The following is an 18,404-nucleotide window of genomic DNA, read 5'->3' as shown; positions in this document are numbered from 1 at the left end:
ATAATATACTTACAAAGTTATCTCTGATCTTTAACCTAAAACACATGATGTAAAATATCTTGCAAATTAAGTATGTAATATCTTGATGTGGGTAGGGGGAACTGAGAGAACAATAAACTATACTTCTGCAATGCTTATAAACCTTTGAAAAAATATAAAACTATATGAGAAAAATGTGTACTAGCTGAGTAAAGAAAACATGAGCGTTTGTATATGTCTTCAGAGAAAAAAGGTTCACTACGTTTTGGGCAGTAAGGTAACTATATGAAAGAATAAGGCTATAAACAAAATTCATGCTTAGACATTTGCTCATGAGGACTCTGAAGGAGAATATAGAATTGTGAGGTCGTTTTGTAAACATTTTAAAACAATACAAAGTGACTTAAAATTTTAATCATTAAAATTAATCTCATTTAGTTATTATGTGACAAGCTAAAGATATTAACAAATACTGATTATGGTCCTTTACTTGGAAAGATATGCCATCTTTGCTTACTAACATGTGGCTGAGACATAAAAGTAATCACACTTAAAGGGTTAGAGACAAATATCTTTTATAGTAAGATATTAATTATTGCCATAGTTCAGACAATTTTACAACTTCGGTTTAACATGAAAAATGCTGATTCATGAATATTTTACAGTATTCAGAGTAATACAAAGCAATTCTTTCCAGACCACTGTAAATCTACAGTGAAAGATTTTAAGATCTGATGTGGAAAAATTGAAAAGAATATTTATGGTGGACTGTCATAATTTCATAACTCTGAAAAGAAATATGATAGCTTTAACAGTCATCTTTTTATTTTACTAAATCACATTATGTCTTAATCAATTATGATTTTAGACCTTATCACACTCTGACATGTATTGTGATTAGATGTATATGTGTTCTCACTGAGAAAATTGTTAACAACTTGACAAATTGAATTGTATCATACTCATTTTTCATGACACAGAATACTTTTTGTATTGAAGGGACTCAGTACATTTTGAGTATTTAAATATGGCCAAAACTTGTAGAACTAATAACATTTCAAGATGTAATTGTTATAAAATTTCTGAGTTTAAAATAATGCCATAACAATAGCAGTCCCTCATTTTCTCTGAATTCATCAAAAATGAGAGGAATATGAACAGTAATTTCATCTTCAAGGGAAGTAGGCCATGCTCTTATTCTGAACATTAGAATATAATGAAAAATGCCAAGTTCAATGAAGAAAAATGCACTTTGTAATAAGAGACGATGAAGGGTAGACACCTATGTTTTAGAAATAATAAAATGGTGGTGGGGCGGGGGTGTAGTAAGTTCTCCAAAGTAGGTGACACACCCTGAAAACAAAAAGTGAACAAAAACAACAGATCTGTCTGTTGTTTGAACAGATAGATTGGAATGAATGGACCTGATTCATTTCGTATTACTCTGAAGTAACAGAGAACAGCAGTAGAAGAGGAATAAGAGTTATCCACGTGTATGAGAAGCTATTTTGCTGATATTTTTCATCAGCAGATAGTAGAGGCAAAATCAACACACACACACACACACACACATGCACATACATGCACACACACACACACCCATCAACACACTTTTTATTTATGGAGATCACCTGCCTATTCATGAACATTCTGCTGGCTCCTCTCAGAATATATTAGTTTACAAATAACTCAGGAAAAAAGATCCTATTTGGAATGTGAATAATACAAAAGTAGGACAGTTTAAAAGGTGTAAAATAAAGAATAAAATTAACAAGAATAAACAGTATAATTTTAAAAATGACCATACATTTGGTGAAAATGTGACCAGAGGTTTTCTCTGAAATCCAAAGCCTAGTAAATAAATATTGCATTTTAATTTTGATTTTACTTACAATATATAAGAAAGAAAGAAAATTACAGAACTAGGTAAAACATCAACTGGCATCTATAAGGAAAGCAAGGAATAAGAAAAAATAACTTATTAGAAGTCGCAGAAAAAAGGGAGTAGGAAGGGTAGGGACATCTAAAAATGCAATTGTAGATATACATTCATGTGAAAGAATCTTGAGGAATGTGGACAAAAAAATGAATGAAAATGAAGAATTATAAATGATTAAAAAATTATAGAACAAAGACAAATTGGAAAATCGAGATTCAATACATATATAACTAAAGGTATTTTGAGAAGACAGAACAGGAAGCAAGGTAAATATGTAAAAACTTAATTTCTAAAATTTTACTAAAATGATCTAAAGGAAACATAATTGTCTTGCACGGCCATACACATATAGCTGGAAAAACCCCTGGATGTTGTTTGACCTATGTAAGTACTAGAGACCATATGCTGGGAGAGTCCAGATATTCCATAAATTTCTTTTTCTTTAAAAATTATTTTATTAATATAACTTCAACCTCTTCAGGTAAGTACAACCTTGTATAAATATATCATTGATTGTGAAGCTATTGAAACATATCCTAAATTATTTGTAAAATACTTTAAAATGCAATTAAACACCTTTAAAGAATTCAAGAAATATGTTAATGGAAAGAAATTAAACCATGATGATACAGAAATACATATAATGTATTTATACGAACATATACACGTGCATTTTTATTTTTAAAAGTGGGTGGGTAGATGAGGAACAACAGAAGACACTGGCATGTTGAATTGAATTTTTTTGTAATCAATAGAATTGACTTTTTGAGCAATTTTATGTTTAGAAGACAATGAGCAAAAGTATGTTCCTTTACACCATTTACCTCTTCCCTCAATTTCCTCTATTATTAAATCTTGTTGAAGTGTGGTGAATTTGCTACAATTGATGAGCCAATATTGATACATTATTATTAACTAAAGTCCATGGTTCACTGTTTTGTACATTTTATGAGGTTTGACAAACTATAAGGACATGTATCCACCATTACAAACTATACAAAGTAGTTCATTGCCCTAAAAATTCCCTGTGCTTCACTTATCCAGCACTTCCTTATTCTCTCTCATCCCCTCACTCCAACCCTTGGCAGCCACTGATATTTTTTACCATCTCTTCTTAGCAGTATGCATTTAAGGTTCCCCCATGTCTTTTTTGTGGTTTGTTTTATTTTTATTTTATTACTTAATAATAACCTATACTATGGATGTATCTAAATTAATGTACCCATTCACATAGTGAAGGACATTTTGGTTACTTCCAAGTTTTGGCATTATGAATAAATCTGCTATAAACATTCATGTTCAATTTTTGCATGGACATAAGTTTTCAAGTCATTTGAGTAAATGCCAGGGAAAGTGATTGCTGGATATGGTAAGAATATATTTAGTGTTGTAACTGACAAACTCTATTCTTAAGTGGCTATACCATTTTGCATTCCCACCAGCAGTAACTAAGAGCTGCTTACTTATTCCTATTGGTGTGTTAGTGTATATTTTCCAATAAGTGAAAATTCAGATAGGAGTGGAGGTTCAAATGTACCATATGTAAAAGAATAAATAATTCAGAAATAACTTTTTGTGTTTTGTGTGTGTGTGTGTGTGTGTGTGTGTGTGTAAGGCAGTGAAATATAATGCATAGCAAAACTGAGGATGAACTACATTATAAGAATACAGATATAAGTAAAATCATTAGAAGAACTAAATACAGACTATAAAATAAAAAGGCCTACAGATATAAATAGGCAAAAATTAAAGAATAAAAAGATGAGGAAGAGACAGAGAAAGAAGAGTAAGAGTAATAGGAGGAAAAGCATTTACAACTTAAACTACATTTTTAGCATCATTAGCTATATTCAAATGTATTCAACTTTGGGAGTAATATAACTCCCAAATCTTTTTAACTCAAAATGACAAAATGTTGTTTTCACTCACACCCTGTATGCATCATGAACTGGCTTTTACTTATCCCTACATAGTCTTGCATTTGGAACTTATACTGGTTAAGCATTTAAGTCATTTAAACAAACTAAAATATTTAAATAGATTAGAAAAGGAATACAATACAATACCATAAAATTAAGTGAACCAGGAAGAAAGTTGTGCTGACTGTATATATATTTTTAAGTGCTGAATTAAGTTAAAAGAAAATCTGTAGATTCATAAATAATTTTAGAGCTGATATTTGAATAATGATTTATAAACAAAACAAATTAAACAATTGGTTATATCAGGAAAAATATTTAAATTAATAAATGTCTTAGTGATCTGGGGCTACAATAACAAATTACCATAAATTAGGTCAGTTAGACAACAAGCACTTATTACTCACAAGTCCAAGATGAGGGTGCTGTGTAATTGGTTCCCGCTGAGTGCTCTCTTTCTGGTTTGCAGAAAGCCATCTCCTAAATTGTATAAACTTTCCTTTTTATATGTTATTAAACTTTTCTTCATCTCAGTGTAAATTATTTGTTTTCATTGTCCTGTGCATTTTGTCTAAAAATTTATTTTATTGGTTAACCACCTCTGCGGTAAACAGAGACACAGAGGAAGAGACGCAATCTCTGGGATCTCTAGAGGGGCACTAATAAAAGACTCCATCTCCAAATACCATCACACTGGGGATCAGCGATTCAACATATGAATTGTAGGGGAACACAAACATTACTAAGTCCTCAGCAATAAATCAAGAGATTAAAAAGTGTTACTATCAAGATGTATAGTGGCAACTAAGAAAAAAATTGCTTAGTTACTTTTAAAAAATGATTGAAATAAAAGGAACAAACAGGAAAAGAAAATCAAAGTACACAAAACACTAAATACAAAACCGAGGAAAAAATAGACATATCTACTCCTAATTAGTTTTGAATCATAAAATGTATAAATGTTTTTTTACGGTTTTTTTTTTTATTACACTTCAAGTTCTGGGACACTTGTAGAACATGCAGGACTGTTACATAGGTATACACAAGCTATGGTGGTTTGCTGCACCCATCAACCCGTCATCTACCTTAGGTATTTCTCCTAATGCTATCCTTCCCCTAGTCCCTCACCCCCAAACAGGCCCTAGTGTGTAATGTTCCTGTCCCTGTGTCCATGTGTTCTCATTGTTCAACTCCCACTTATGAGTGAGAACATGTGGTGTTTGGTTTTCTGTTCCTGTGTTAGTTTGCTGAGAATGATGGTTTACAGTTTCATCCATGTGCCTGCAAAGTACATGAACTCATCCTTTTTTATGGCTGCACAGTATTCCATGGTGTATATGTGCCACATTTTCTTAATCCAGTCTATCATTGATGGATATTTGGGTTGGTTCCAAGTCTTTGCTATCATGGATAGTGCTGCAATAAATATACATGTGCATGTGTCTTTATAGTAGAATGATTTATAATCCTTTGGCTATATACCCAGTAATGGGATTGCTGGGTCAGATGGTATTTCTGGTTCTAGGTATTTGAGGAATCACCATACTGTCTTCCAAAATGGTTGAACTAAGTTATACTCGCACCAACAGCGTAAAAGCGTTCCTATTTCTCCACATCCTCTCCAGAATCTGTTGTTTCCTGACTTTTTAATGATCACCATTCTAACTGGCATGAGATGGTATCCCATTGTGGTTTTGATTTGCATTTCTCTAATGACCAGTGATGATGATCTTTTTTTGATATGTTTGTTGGCAGCATAAATGTCTTATTTTGAGAAGTGTTTGTTCATATCCTTCACCCACTATTTGATGGGGTTGTTGTTTTTTTTTCTTGTAAATTTGTTTAAGTTCCTTGTAGATTCTGGATATTAATCCTTTGTCAGATGGATAGATTGCAAAACTTTTCTTCCATTCTATAGGTTGCTGTTAACTCCAATAATAGTTTCTTTTGCTGTGCAGAAGCTCTTTAGTTTAATTAGATCCCATTTGTCAATTATGGCTTTTGTTGCAATTGCTTTTGGTGTTTTACTCATGAAGTCTTTGCCCATGCCTATATCCTGAATGGCATTGTCTAGGTTTTTTTCTGGGGTTTTTATGGTTTTAGGTCTTACATTTAAGTCTTTAATCCATCTTGAGTGAGTTAATTTTTGTATAAGGTGTAAGAAAGGAGTCCAGTTTCAGTTTTCTGCATATGGCTAGCCATTTTTCCCAACACCATTTATTAAATAAGAAATCCTTTCCCCAATTGCTTGTTTTTGTTAGGTTTGTCAAAGATCAGATGGTTGTAATGTGTGATGGTGTAATGTGTGATGGTGTAATGTTATTTCTGAGGCCTCTGTTCTGTTCCCTTGGTCTATATATCTGTTACCAGTACCATGCTGTTTTGGTTACTGTAGTCTTGTAATATCATTTGATGTCAGGTAGCGTGATGCCTCCAGCTCTGTTTTTTTTGTTTGTTTGTTTGTTTGTTTTTTGTTTTTTCTTTTTCCTTAGGATTGTCTTGGCTATACAGTCCTCCATTGGCTAGGGGAGGGAGTTCCCTGACTCCTGCGCTTCCTGGGTGAGGCAACGCCCCACCCTGCTTCAGCTCACCCTCTGTGGGCTGCACCCACTGTCTAACCAGTCCCAGTGAGATGAGCTGGGTACCTCAGTTGGAAATGCAGAAACCACCCACCTTCTGTGTTGATCTTGCTGGGAGCTGCAGAACAGAGCTGTTACTATTTGGCCATCTTGCCAGCCACCTTCTGATCTTTACATTTTGTTAAACTATTGTTTATTTCTTAGTATAAATTCTGTTATTATTTTCTTATGCATTTTGTCTTAAAATTTATGTTTTTTATTTTTAAATTAAATTATTCTTGCTTTTTGGTGAAATTATATACTAGTTTATTTCTTTGCTTCCTTCTATGTAACTTTATTTTTAATAATTTTTGTATATGATATATTGCTGATCTTGTATACTCATCTTGCAGTTGCTTTTTTGTGTGAGTTTAGACAGTTTTTCTATTTATGAAACCACTAATTAAGAAATACATAACTCTTCATTTGTTTAGATTTTTAGTTTCTCTATAATATTAGTATATTTATTGCTACAGTTCTTGGAAGTCTTTTGTTAGATACATTTATATACATTTCACTTTTGTTCCTTAGTTAAAGCAGTAATTATTTATGCATGTATTTGTTGTAAGAGTTTTATGTTAATATATTGCAGACATTTCATTGCATCTCTACATAAACATATTTTCTTTGAAAAATATAGCTTCATTTATTTCATTCCAGTCTTCATAATTTTTTTCCTTGTCTTATTGCAGTTGGTAGGTTTTCCAGTAAGTAATTGAGTGGAATTTTGAAAGAAGATCTATCTGTTTGTAGTCTTTGTGAAAAAGTCCTTAATTCCTAAACCTTAAGTATCATAATAACAGTAACTCTTTCAAACATGCTCTTTTAAGAAGTTCTCTTTCTTATGAATAGGCGCTACATTTTGTCTAGTAATTTTCTTTTGCATCAATAGAGATGATTGTGTGTTTTCTTTCTATGCTTAACTGTCAGGAATTATTATTGTTATTGTCATTTTTTTTTTTTTTTTTGAGACGGAGCCTCACTCTGTCACCTGGGCTGGAGTGCAGTGGCGCGATCTCAGCTCACTGCAAGCTCCACCTCCTGGGTTTATGCCATTCTCCTGCCTCAGCCTCCCAAGTACCTGGGACTATAGGCGCCTGCCACCACGCCTGGCTAATTTTTTATATTTTTAGTAGAGACGGGGTTTCTCCCTGTTATCCATGATGCTCTCGATCTCCTGACCTTGTGATCCGCCCGCCTCAGCCTCCCAAAGTGCTGGGATTACAGGCGTGAACCACCGCGCCCGACCAGGAATTATTTTTATTGTTTTAAAAATGGTAAACAGAACTTGCAATTCTCAGGTAAAGACCTCTAATGATGTATGATTTCTTTTTACGTTGGCAAATCCAGTTTCTAATATTTTATAATAAATTATTATGTCATGGTTTGTGGGGTATATTCTTCCATAAGTCTCTTGTCTTGAAATTACTTTGTCAGTTGTTGAAATCACATTTATGCTTGTCTCATAATGTGATTGTGAAGTTGCTCCTCTTAAACTTTACATAGCATTGGTCTTATTTCTTCCCGAAAAGTTTGAAAAGTTCACTGGCAAAGACTGAAGTGTTCATTATTTCTTTGTTTGTTTTACTATTTAATAGTTTTAATAGATGTGGGGTATGTAGGTGTTTTATTTCTATTTTGTCATAATCAGGTCATTGTTAGGTCAGTATGGATAATAGTGTTGTTTGCATGTTTTATATGCATGTTCACTATTTTACCTGGTTACTCCAGCAAATACATGGAGATTAGGATTGTGGCTCTACTTCTTACATTCACTTCCGTCAACAAATGTTTCTGACTTTTTAAGCTATATTATCAGGGATATCTATCTATCTGTCTATCTATGATTGTTATATATCGTTGATGAATTAAATCATTCGTTATTGGACAATGCCTGGTTTTGATTTTTTTTAGCAGGGCTCTTTATTTGAAGTCCTTCTTTCTGACATTAATGTCACATCAAGATTTTTGTACATAATATTTGCACGAAATATCTTTTCTCAACCCACTTTTTCAATTTCTCGCTCTTTAAATTTAAGTGTTTTTATTGTAAAGAGCAGATAGGTGTGTGCTTATATTTCTTTACATTTGACAGTTTCTTGCTTTTATCGATTTTACTTATTTGCATTAATGTAATTCTTAGAATAGTGTATTTGTTTATCACATTGGCCATTTTTTCCTATTTGACATTCGTTCTTCTGACCTTATTTTTTTTCCTCTTTTGGATAGATCATACATTTTTAGTAAAAAAAAAAAAATTTCATTAAAAAGTTGTAAAACTGTAATCAATTTAGCAAACTAAATAAAATTCAGAAATTATTTTCTGCCCTTTGAGCTCTTTTATTTATTTTGCTTCTACATATGCATTTTATATGTTATACACCCTGCAATCGATTATGTTTATATTTGCTTTGAATACAAAAAACCTTGTTTTTACTTTTAAATTTAAACCTATATAAATATATGTATATGTACATATATATGGTTTCATTTAACTATTCTGCACACTTTATGTGAGATATATTTGATATTATTCCCCTCAGCCTGAAGTTATTTTTATGAGGGAGGAGCCCTCTCTGTCCTATTATCTTGCTCTCATGTTAAGGAGGATGGAAAAACTGTTGGTAAAAACACATGGGAAAAAGTTATTTTGTGGTGACTTGCTCTGTAGATAGATTTTATCAGAATTTTATTCTTTCATGCCATCTCATGATTACATTTAGTTTCTCCTATTTAGATTTTTCTGATTTCTCCACCTAGTTTTCCACCAGGGACAAGAACACTGTGTGTGTGATATGTTCTCTCATATCAAGGACTATCACTTTTGCAATTTAGTTTATTTATGAGGTTTTGAATCCTAAATCTCTCCTAGGTAAAAATAAATAAATAAAACAATGTGATTCCATAGCTTATATAGCTTGTTTTGGTTTTCATAGTGAAAGATTTAGATTCTGATAATGTTTTTAAACCTTACTGGAGAGGGGAGACTCATGAATATTTTAGATTAAAAGTAGACTTTGTGGCCAGGTGCAGTGGCTCATGCCTGTAATCCCAGCACTCTGGGAGGCTGGCGCAGGCGGATCACGAGGTCAAGAGGTCCAGACCATCCTGGCTAACACTCTACTAAAAATACAAAAAATTAGCTGGGCATGGTGGCGGGTGCCTGTAGTCCCAGCTACTCTGGAGGCTTGGGGCAAGAGAATGGTGTGAACTCGGGAGGCAGAGCTTGCAGTGAGCCGAGATTGCGCCACTGCACTCCAGCCTGGGCAACAGAGTGAGACTCTGTCTCAAAAAAAAAAAAAAAAAAGTAAACTTTGTTTTATATATGCACACACATTTTTTCCAATTTGATATACATTTCTTCTTACTAATATTACTCCCACAATTTTCAAAGATTTTAATATAGTAAACCTTCTGAGGTTTTATGTGCCTTGATCATATCTTTATTGTGCCCTTACACATAAAAGAATACAAAATCGTTGCAATTTTCCATAACCTACCTTAAGTCTGAAGGTTCTGATTATTTGACTAAATGTGGTTTGTGCATGTGCTTTGTGGGAACGTGGATGGAACTAAAGGCTATTATCTTCAGCAAACTAATACTGGAACAGAAAACCAAATACTGCATGTTCTCACTTATAAGTGAAAGCTCAATATCAGAACTTATGAACATAACGAAGGAAACAACAGACTTTGGGGTCTACTTGAGGGTGGAGTGTGGGAGGAGGGTGAGGATCAGAAAAGATAACTATTGGGTACTGGGTGATGAAATAATCTGTACAACAAACCCCTGTAACATGAGTTTACCTATATAACAAATCTTCACATGTACCCCTGAACCTAAAAATTTTTTTAAATCAAAAGGGGTATCTGCAAAATAGTAGTTATACAAAAAAGTGTCTATATGGAAAGAGACAAAAGATGACCATTTACAAATATCAGAAGGTGACAGAAAATTACGATACTTAAAGAAGGTCATACCCGAAAGAGCATGCTTTTCTTTACTACAAAAGAAACAATACAGGCTGTACTCCATTAGAACTTCATAGCTGTAGTTACATTTCAAAAAATAAAGTGATGAGGCTCAATACGAAGTAACATTGATTCAATCTATTTTTCAGAAGTTGGTTTACCTTGCAGTAACTACAGAATAGAAAGGCTGCATTATGCTGAGCATATGGAAATATTACTCAAATTTCCAGATATGGATATCAGAAAGTGACAAGTGTCAAAATTAATCTCTTGACTCAAGCAAGTAGAAAACAAGAAAAAAAATGCGTTTGTGGTCATATATTGGACAACATTCAGTGTGATACTTGAGATAAGGGAAGCAATTGGAAGTGAGTCCTGGCTTCTGCTTGAGAGATATTTTGTCAACAGGAACATACAAATGGAATCTTCAACCAAGCTTGTCCAACCTGCGGCGTGTGGGCTGCATGCGGTCCAGAACGTCTTTGAGTGCAGCCTCCACACAAATTAATATACTTCCTTAAAATATTATGAGGTTTATTATGCGCATTATATATGATATATATATATATATATAGAAATATTATGAGCATTATATATGTGGCCCAAGACAATTCTTCTTCTTATGTGGCACAGGGGAGCCAAAGGATTGGACTTCCCTGCAACACAGGCTAATGGGCAAATTAAGTTTAGTAGATCATATTTTACGTTCAGGGAGATTGGTGAAGCTGAAAGTTCTAGGAAAGAATACTGGAAACAAATGATCACATATTAAGAGCTTCATAAGTCTACATAGGGACCATTTAGATCTTTGCTGAATACTAGATCACGACACCTAGAGAGAACCTCCAAAAAGTTAAACAAAAACAAAGACTGAAGTGTTGTACATTAACAATACTAAAAGCAAAAACAGCGTAAGTAGACACTGAAGCTGTGATGATTCCTTATCTTTAGTTATCACTTGGAATTCTGCTCCACTTACCTAATGTTTATTCAGCTAAACAAGGTCTTGCTTACTGTAGTATTACAGTAAGTTTGAAATCAGAAAGAATAAGTGCTTCAACTTATTTGATTTTTTAAAAAATGATTTTTGCATTCTAAGTGTTGCATTTCCATATACATTTTAGAATGAGCTTAGTCATTTATGAAGAAATGATCCCTTCCAGGAATTGCAATCAACTCAGGATAAATTTTAAGAATTTTGGGTCTTACACTAGATTTGTGTGGAATGTCTCACCATTTATTTAGATCCTTTTTAATATTTTTTAGCAAATTATTGTGGTTTTTAGTATAAATTTATTTTTCTTTTGTTAAATGTATTCCTAAGTGTTTTATTATTTTGGTATTATTGTGAGTGATATTAAATTCAAAATTTTATCTTTCACAGTCTAATTTGTTTGAATAAAGTTTTTTATAGTGTTCCTTTATAATATTTTTAATTTTTGTAAGATCACTCATTATGTTCTATTTTATAGTCTTTTGTCTTTTTCAATATGGCCAATCTAGCTAGAAGTTTGTCTTTTGAAAAAATCTATTCAAAAACCAACTTTCATTTCTATTAATGTCCTTTTAAGTTTTCTGCTGTCTGCTTCATTTATTTTTGATCAAATTTTTATTTTCTTCTCTATGTTTTGTGATTAGGTTGCTCTTTATTTAGTTGCTTAAGGTGGAAGCTCAGATTAATACCTTGATTTTTTTCTCTTTTAATATAGAAGTTTACAGACATAAATGCCTTTCTAAATACTACTTTAGCCATATCTCATAAATTCTGATATTGTCCTTTTATTTCATTCATCTCAAAATATTTTCTAATTTCTCTTGTATTTTTCCTTACTCTCATTGGCTATGTATACAAGTGATATTTTTAACTTAAAATATTTAGGGATTACCAATATCCCTCTGCTTTCTTATTCTGATACCCTAATGGTCAGACAATACACTTTGTATTACTTAAATTCTTTTAAATTTATTAATTTTTTAATTGTTTAGTGCATATCATGAAGAGTCTTCCACGTTTTCTTCAGAAAATTGTTCATTCTACTCTTGATATGTGATGTATTCATTAGATTTGAGTTAAAGAAAGTTGGTTAATAGTGCTGTTCAAGTTTCCTTTATCTTTGCTGACTTTCAATTTGATTGTTCTATCCATTATTGTGTATGGCTATTGCCAACTCCAACTATTATTGTAGAATTGTTTGTGTGTGTATGAATTAATTAATATCTATGCTTATGTATGGTCTTATGTGACCCTAGCCATGAAGTTATTGTGTTTTACAAAAATTGAAGCTGAAAAAATTAATTTTTAATTTCAATATATTTCTTTGATTCTAACTTAAGTTTTATACTTTTCATCTTTCATGTGTAGTTGAGAATTTTATCAGCAGCCATGTCCAACATTTTTCTTTCACTTTTGTTTTGCTTTCTGTTTTAACATATTTATGTAATGAATTTTGTTGTAGATTTTACCTGTTTGTATTTCCAAGTTTTCTTTCAGGTCATTTTGATTATTTACAGTTTTCTGAAAAGCATTATGTTTTTATTATTCCAATTTTATCTATAAATTTACATACAATATTACTTGTGTACAGCTGTATATAGCTGAATTTTTAAGTAAACCTGTGAGCACATTTGTTCCAATTGCGAAAATCCAATTTTTATCTATTTCTGTATTTTCTTAAACAAGCTTGTGAGAGTTATATATATATTGGTGGTCGTTTCAAATAATAACTTTAGATTTATTTATCATTTTATTTTGCATAATTATTGTTTTCACATGTACTAATTAAATCTTTAATTTTGTGCATTCCAATTTTTCTTTTGCTAGATATGTTTTCATAATACTTATAATATTTTACTCTATTGTTTTACTCATTTATTTAACTAAGACATAATTATTTCATTTTACTTTTTTATGTTTTTTTAAATTAAGGTGTTTAATACCGTATTTTTTCTATGTTCAGTGACCATATTCTCCTGTCAGTTTTATAATCAATTTTGTTTTTTGCTTTATATTTTATGTATTTTATCTCCATTTTATTTTCTATTTTTATCTAAAGATTTTCTGAGTACATTTCTTTATTTCCAGGTAGTATTTATATTATTATTAAAATTTTGATTTCTTGGTGTTATAGTATGACATATAAAACCTCTGCTTTAAAAAGTTAATGTTTTTGTTATTAATTTTTTTCTTTTTTCAGATTCATCTAATGATCTTGCTTTTTGTTTCACTTAAAATTCTGAAGTTTTCTCAAGAGAATTTTCATACAATCTCTCTACCAAGCCATTTTTGTGACAATATTACACAAATATAATAACTAAAAATGCATGCATTATTAGCTCACATTTTTCTCTGAGTTATAAGTCCAGGCATTATCTCTCTGTATCTGCTGCTCTTCTGCATTTCACAAAGTGGGATGCATTTTATCAGAATCTTGACTGGGGAAAGATCTGCTGCCAACTCACATAAATGTTAAGATTCAATTCTTTGCGTGATAACAGGCTGAGTGCCTCAGGTTTTTGCTGCCTAGCTGTCAGAGGCTGTTCCCTAATACCTACTAAGTGAGCTTTCCCATATTTTGGCTTATTTCATCAAAGCCTGCAAAGGAGACAGTCAATGGAGAGAGCCTGCTGCTAGCGAGATAGAAGTTGTATGTAATGCAATCGGGAAAATGATATCTCATCACTTTCTCAGTATTGCATTAGTCAGAAGCAAAGGGCATATCCAAGCTACACTCAATAGGAGAAAAGTATTAAAGTTTGCCAATATCAGGATATTGTCGGATAACTGGGGGCCAATTTAATGGCTTCCTATCACAGCTCCTAACTAAATCCAACCACCTTACTTTCACTTTTTTTTTTTTTTTTTAGAAGGAGTTTTGCTCTTGTTGTCCAGGCTGGAGTGCAATGGCACGATCTTGGCTCACTGCAACCTCTGCCTCCCAGGTTCAAGCAATTCTTCTTCCTCAGCCTCTCGAGTAGCTGGGACTACAGGCATGCACCACCACGCCTGGCTAATTTTGTATTTTTAGTAGAGACAGGATTTCTGCATGTTGGTCTTGCTGGTCTTGAAATCCCGACCTCAGGTAATCCGCCCACCTCGGCCTCCCAAAGTGCTGGGATTACAGGTGTGAGTCATTGTCCCCGGCCCCCAACCACCTCACTTTTATACCACATCTTAATTCAAAATATTTAAAATTGAGTATTCTATCTTCAGAGATTTTTTTCCATATATTACACATTTGTCTCATTTTATAGTATCTGCTTTTTAATAAAACGTTTTTTCTCCTGGTTAGTTTGACCAAATATCAGTTCATTCTATTTTTACTGTTTTCGTTTTTATTTAGAAAGCCCTATAATTTTGGAGACAAACGACTTTGCTGAGATGAGATGTGACTTACATGATACTTTTACTTCTTTCTCTATTCTTCTGATTATACATAAAATAATTTAATATACGTGTAACTGTTTTCTACAGTCCCACTGTCAAACTTTCTCTCAGTGTTGTTATCCACTGCATTTAAATTCTCAGGTCTTACCAAGTGAGACCTTTGATGTTCCCCATTAATTGTTATTTTTAATTTAAGTAGGCGTTCTTTCTGTCTAAAATATTACTGTTTTTAACTTCAGCATTCCATTTTTTTCAATTCATAATTTGTTGTTTATGTTTTTCTTTTATTATAACATAAAAGTTTATAAATGCAGAGAATTATATTGATGGTCACTTGTCCTGTTCAGCATTCCTGAAATCACTGGTAATGCGTTCAGATAATTGTTTGCTGAAGCACTATTTCTGCGCATTAGGTCTGAAATATTACTATTGCAGTACATTAAATATTATAATATTTGTATACTGTAAAAGAGAACAGATCTCTTGGGCTTGAGGACTTATAGCAGGACTTTAGTATCCAGCTTATGTTACTAAGACAAATAATTGTCAAAAATAACAGAAACTTAACTCAAACCACACAAGATAAATAAGAAGCATTTATTGGTGTGATCGAGAGATGTCTCACCTAACCACAAAAGCACTATTAACTGCCTCTCTCCTAGGAAAACAAGAACCAGAGATTGACGCTCTTGAAGATTAATTTGCTCTTTCGTTTTCAAAATGTTTCAGATTCATTCACTTTAATGTAAGAGAAAGCTTTTCATTTAGTAGTGATGCCCACATCACATTATTTGTTCTGATACACTTATAATTCAAATATTGCAGTATTTTCATTAGTTGAAATTTAGTGCCGCTATGCTGGTGCCACCATTAAAACAAAATAACGGGCAAAAATGTTCTGACAGAGCTGACGTGGGTGAATTAGCCACAGTCTGAAAAGTATTTTGGACCAAAATTAGCCTCAAGAGCACATACTTTACATTAATTGTAATACAAAGTGACAAAAAATCACACTGAGACAATTAGACTTCCTATTTGTAACTTATTTAATACACCAAAATTGAAAATTTTAAGTAATATTTTAAATTAATTGTGTTCAATTGAACTTCTGAATGACATTTATGTCTATTACCAAATCCTGAAAATAAGGAATGCCATGCTACAGAGTGAAAAGGGAATGATTTTCTAGTTAAGCTTACCTGACTTTAAGTTCTAGGTTGTTCATTATCTTTAAAAACTGACTTTAATTTTTCTTTGGTCTCATTCGTAAAGAAATATTCTTTATTGACTATTGTGATAAATAAATGAAAACATATGTAAATATTTTATATAGTAGTAATCTAGTATTGTTTCTAAACTGTGAGTAATTGATTTGTGGTTATATTCAGTTTTGAAGGTGTGGCTTTTTAAAAACTATACTATTCTATTTTAAAACTATATTGTATTATGTCTCAATACTCCCACAATAAGAACGGATAAGAACTGATGTCACAATTCTTTACCAACCAGTAAAGTCCAGTAACCTACTTAAGAGCTTGGAGTAAGGCTTTAGGTTCACTTTGGTCCCAGAAGATATTCCTGATATGGCCTGTGATTAAATGTGCCTACTGACAGTTCTAACCTTTGATGAAACAAAGAGAGAGCAGTGGTCCCCTGAGATCTGAAAGGGCAAAAGTTATTTGTTCTTTTTGATGGTATTAACAGTCCCACAGGAAAGGTGAAGGTCCATCCTCCTCTAGAAATGAGTTCACAAACAAGGGCATTGGTGAGAAATGTGTTAAAGAGTTTATTACTGTAGGGTACAAAAATATAAAATTTCTAAACCTACTGTCTTTGAGATGAGTCCTTTCAGAAATATTAAATTTATACAAAACTAATACATCATTAAAGTAATAATGTTTATGAAGTTCTTCTTTCAAATTATTACATTTATTTTAAACCATACTATAAAAGAATTGAAAACTTTAAAGGACCACGTCCAGATGATAAGCTTAATTTTTAACCAACAATTTTCTTAAATAAGATTGTTTGTCTAAATGCACCTAGATGTTATAAAAGAGAAAAAGATAACTATTTGTTTTCTGAGATTGTATGTTCACCCAAATAAAATCAATTTTAGCTAAATAGTTATTGATTAATTGTAGTTTGAGGCATATATAACTACAATTATATTTTTATTTTTATGGTACTTTTAAATAAGATGGTTCAATATCTAAATATATTTTAATCAAAAAACCTTGTGAAAAAAATTTTTAAATTTTATCTCATACAAAATATGTACCTGATAAAATAAAGCCATAGCAGGAGAGAAATTAGATTGACAACCAACTGAATAACAATTTAATGTTTATTTTCTCTCTTTCAGGCAGGATTATAAGCTATAATATTATAGTTTATTCACTTTATGCTACTTTGTCCTCACACATTTGTTGCCAAAACTACTCAAATCGTTTGTTCTTCAATGTTATCTTCCTTAACTTTGTACCCAGCAGCAAAATGTCCAAAATACTTAGACTATTACTTGCTGTCATCCATGGTTTTGAAAAATTAATTCCAATAATAATGCATTGTGATGCATTACACAATGAAGTAAAATGAGCTTCATGATTCCTAGACACCATGATGCATACATCAAATAGAGATATATATGTGTATTTCAGAAAATTTGGTGTATTTTTAATAATCTTATAGAAACTCAAATCCATTATTTTGACACTGTATTTCAATTCTACTGTATACTTTTTGCTTTGTTATTTAAACAAAATATAATTTATTCTAAACATTGAAATTGGAACCTCACTGTATAATTTAATTTTAAAAATAAAAAAGGTCTAGTCCTATTTCCTGTTTTTGCTATCCATATAAGAAATAACCATGCAAAGAGATTTTTGTCATTATCATCCTTGTCTCCCAATTTCTTTTAACAGTTACCAACTAAAATAGTAAAATAATGAACAAATAAATACATTTTAAACTTTTTATTTTCATCTGTTTAATAGTGGTGAAATGAATATAGCATAAAATTTATTATCTTAACTATATTAACTCTACAGCTCAATAGGATTAAATACATTCATATTATTGTGCCATCATCACCACCATTCGTCTCCAAAACACATTCCATCTTGTGAAACTGAAGCTCTGTATCCATTAAACAATAATTCTATATCCCCCATTCCCTTCAGCACCTGACAAGCACAATTCTACCTTCTGTTAATATAAATTTGACTACTTTAGGTACTGCATATAAGTAAAATAAGACAGTATATGTGTTTTTGTGAATGGCTTATTTTACATAGCCTAACATTCTCAAGCTTCATCTGTCCTGTGGCATATATCAGAATTTTCTTACTTTTGAAAGTTGAACAGTATACCATTTTATGAATGTATTAGTTTGTTTTCATGCTGCTAACAAAGACACCCAAGACTGTGCAATTTACAAAAGAAAGAGATTTAATGGACTTACAGTTCCACATGACTGGGGAGGCCTCAAAATCATGGCAGAAGGCAAGGAAGAGCAAGTCATGTCTTACATAGATGGCAGCAGGCAAAGAGAGTGAACTTGTGCAGGGGAACTCCTCTATGTAAAACCA

Source organism: Hylobates moloch, unplaced genomic scaffold, assembly GCF_009828535.3.
Source record: "Hylobates moloch isolate HMO894 unplaced genomic scaffold, HMol_V3 SCAFFOLD_4, whole genome shotgun sequence".
NCBI classification, from domain to species: domain Eukaryota; kingdom Metazoa; phylum Chordata; class Mammalia; order Primates; family Hylobatidae; genus Hylobates; species Hylobates moloch.
Note: the sequence above shows the minus strand (reverse complement) of the source record.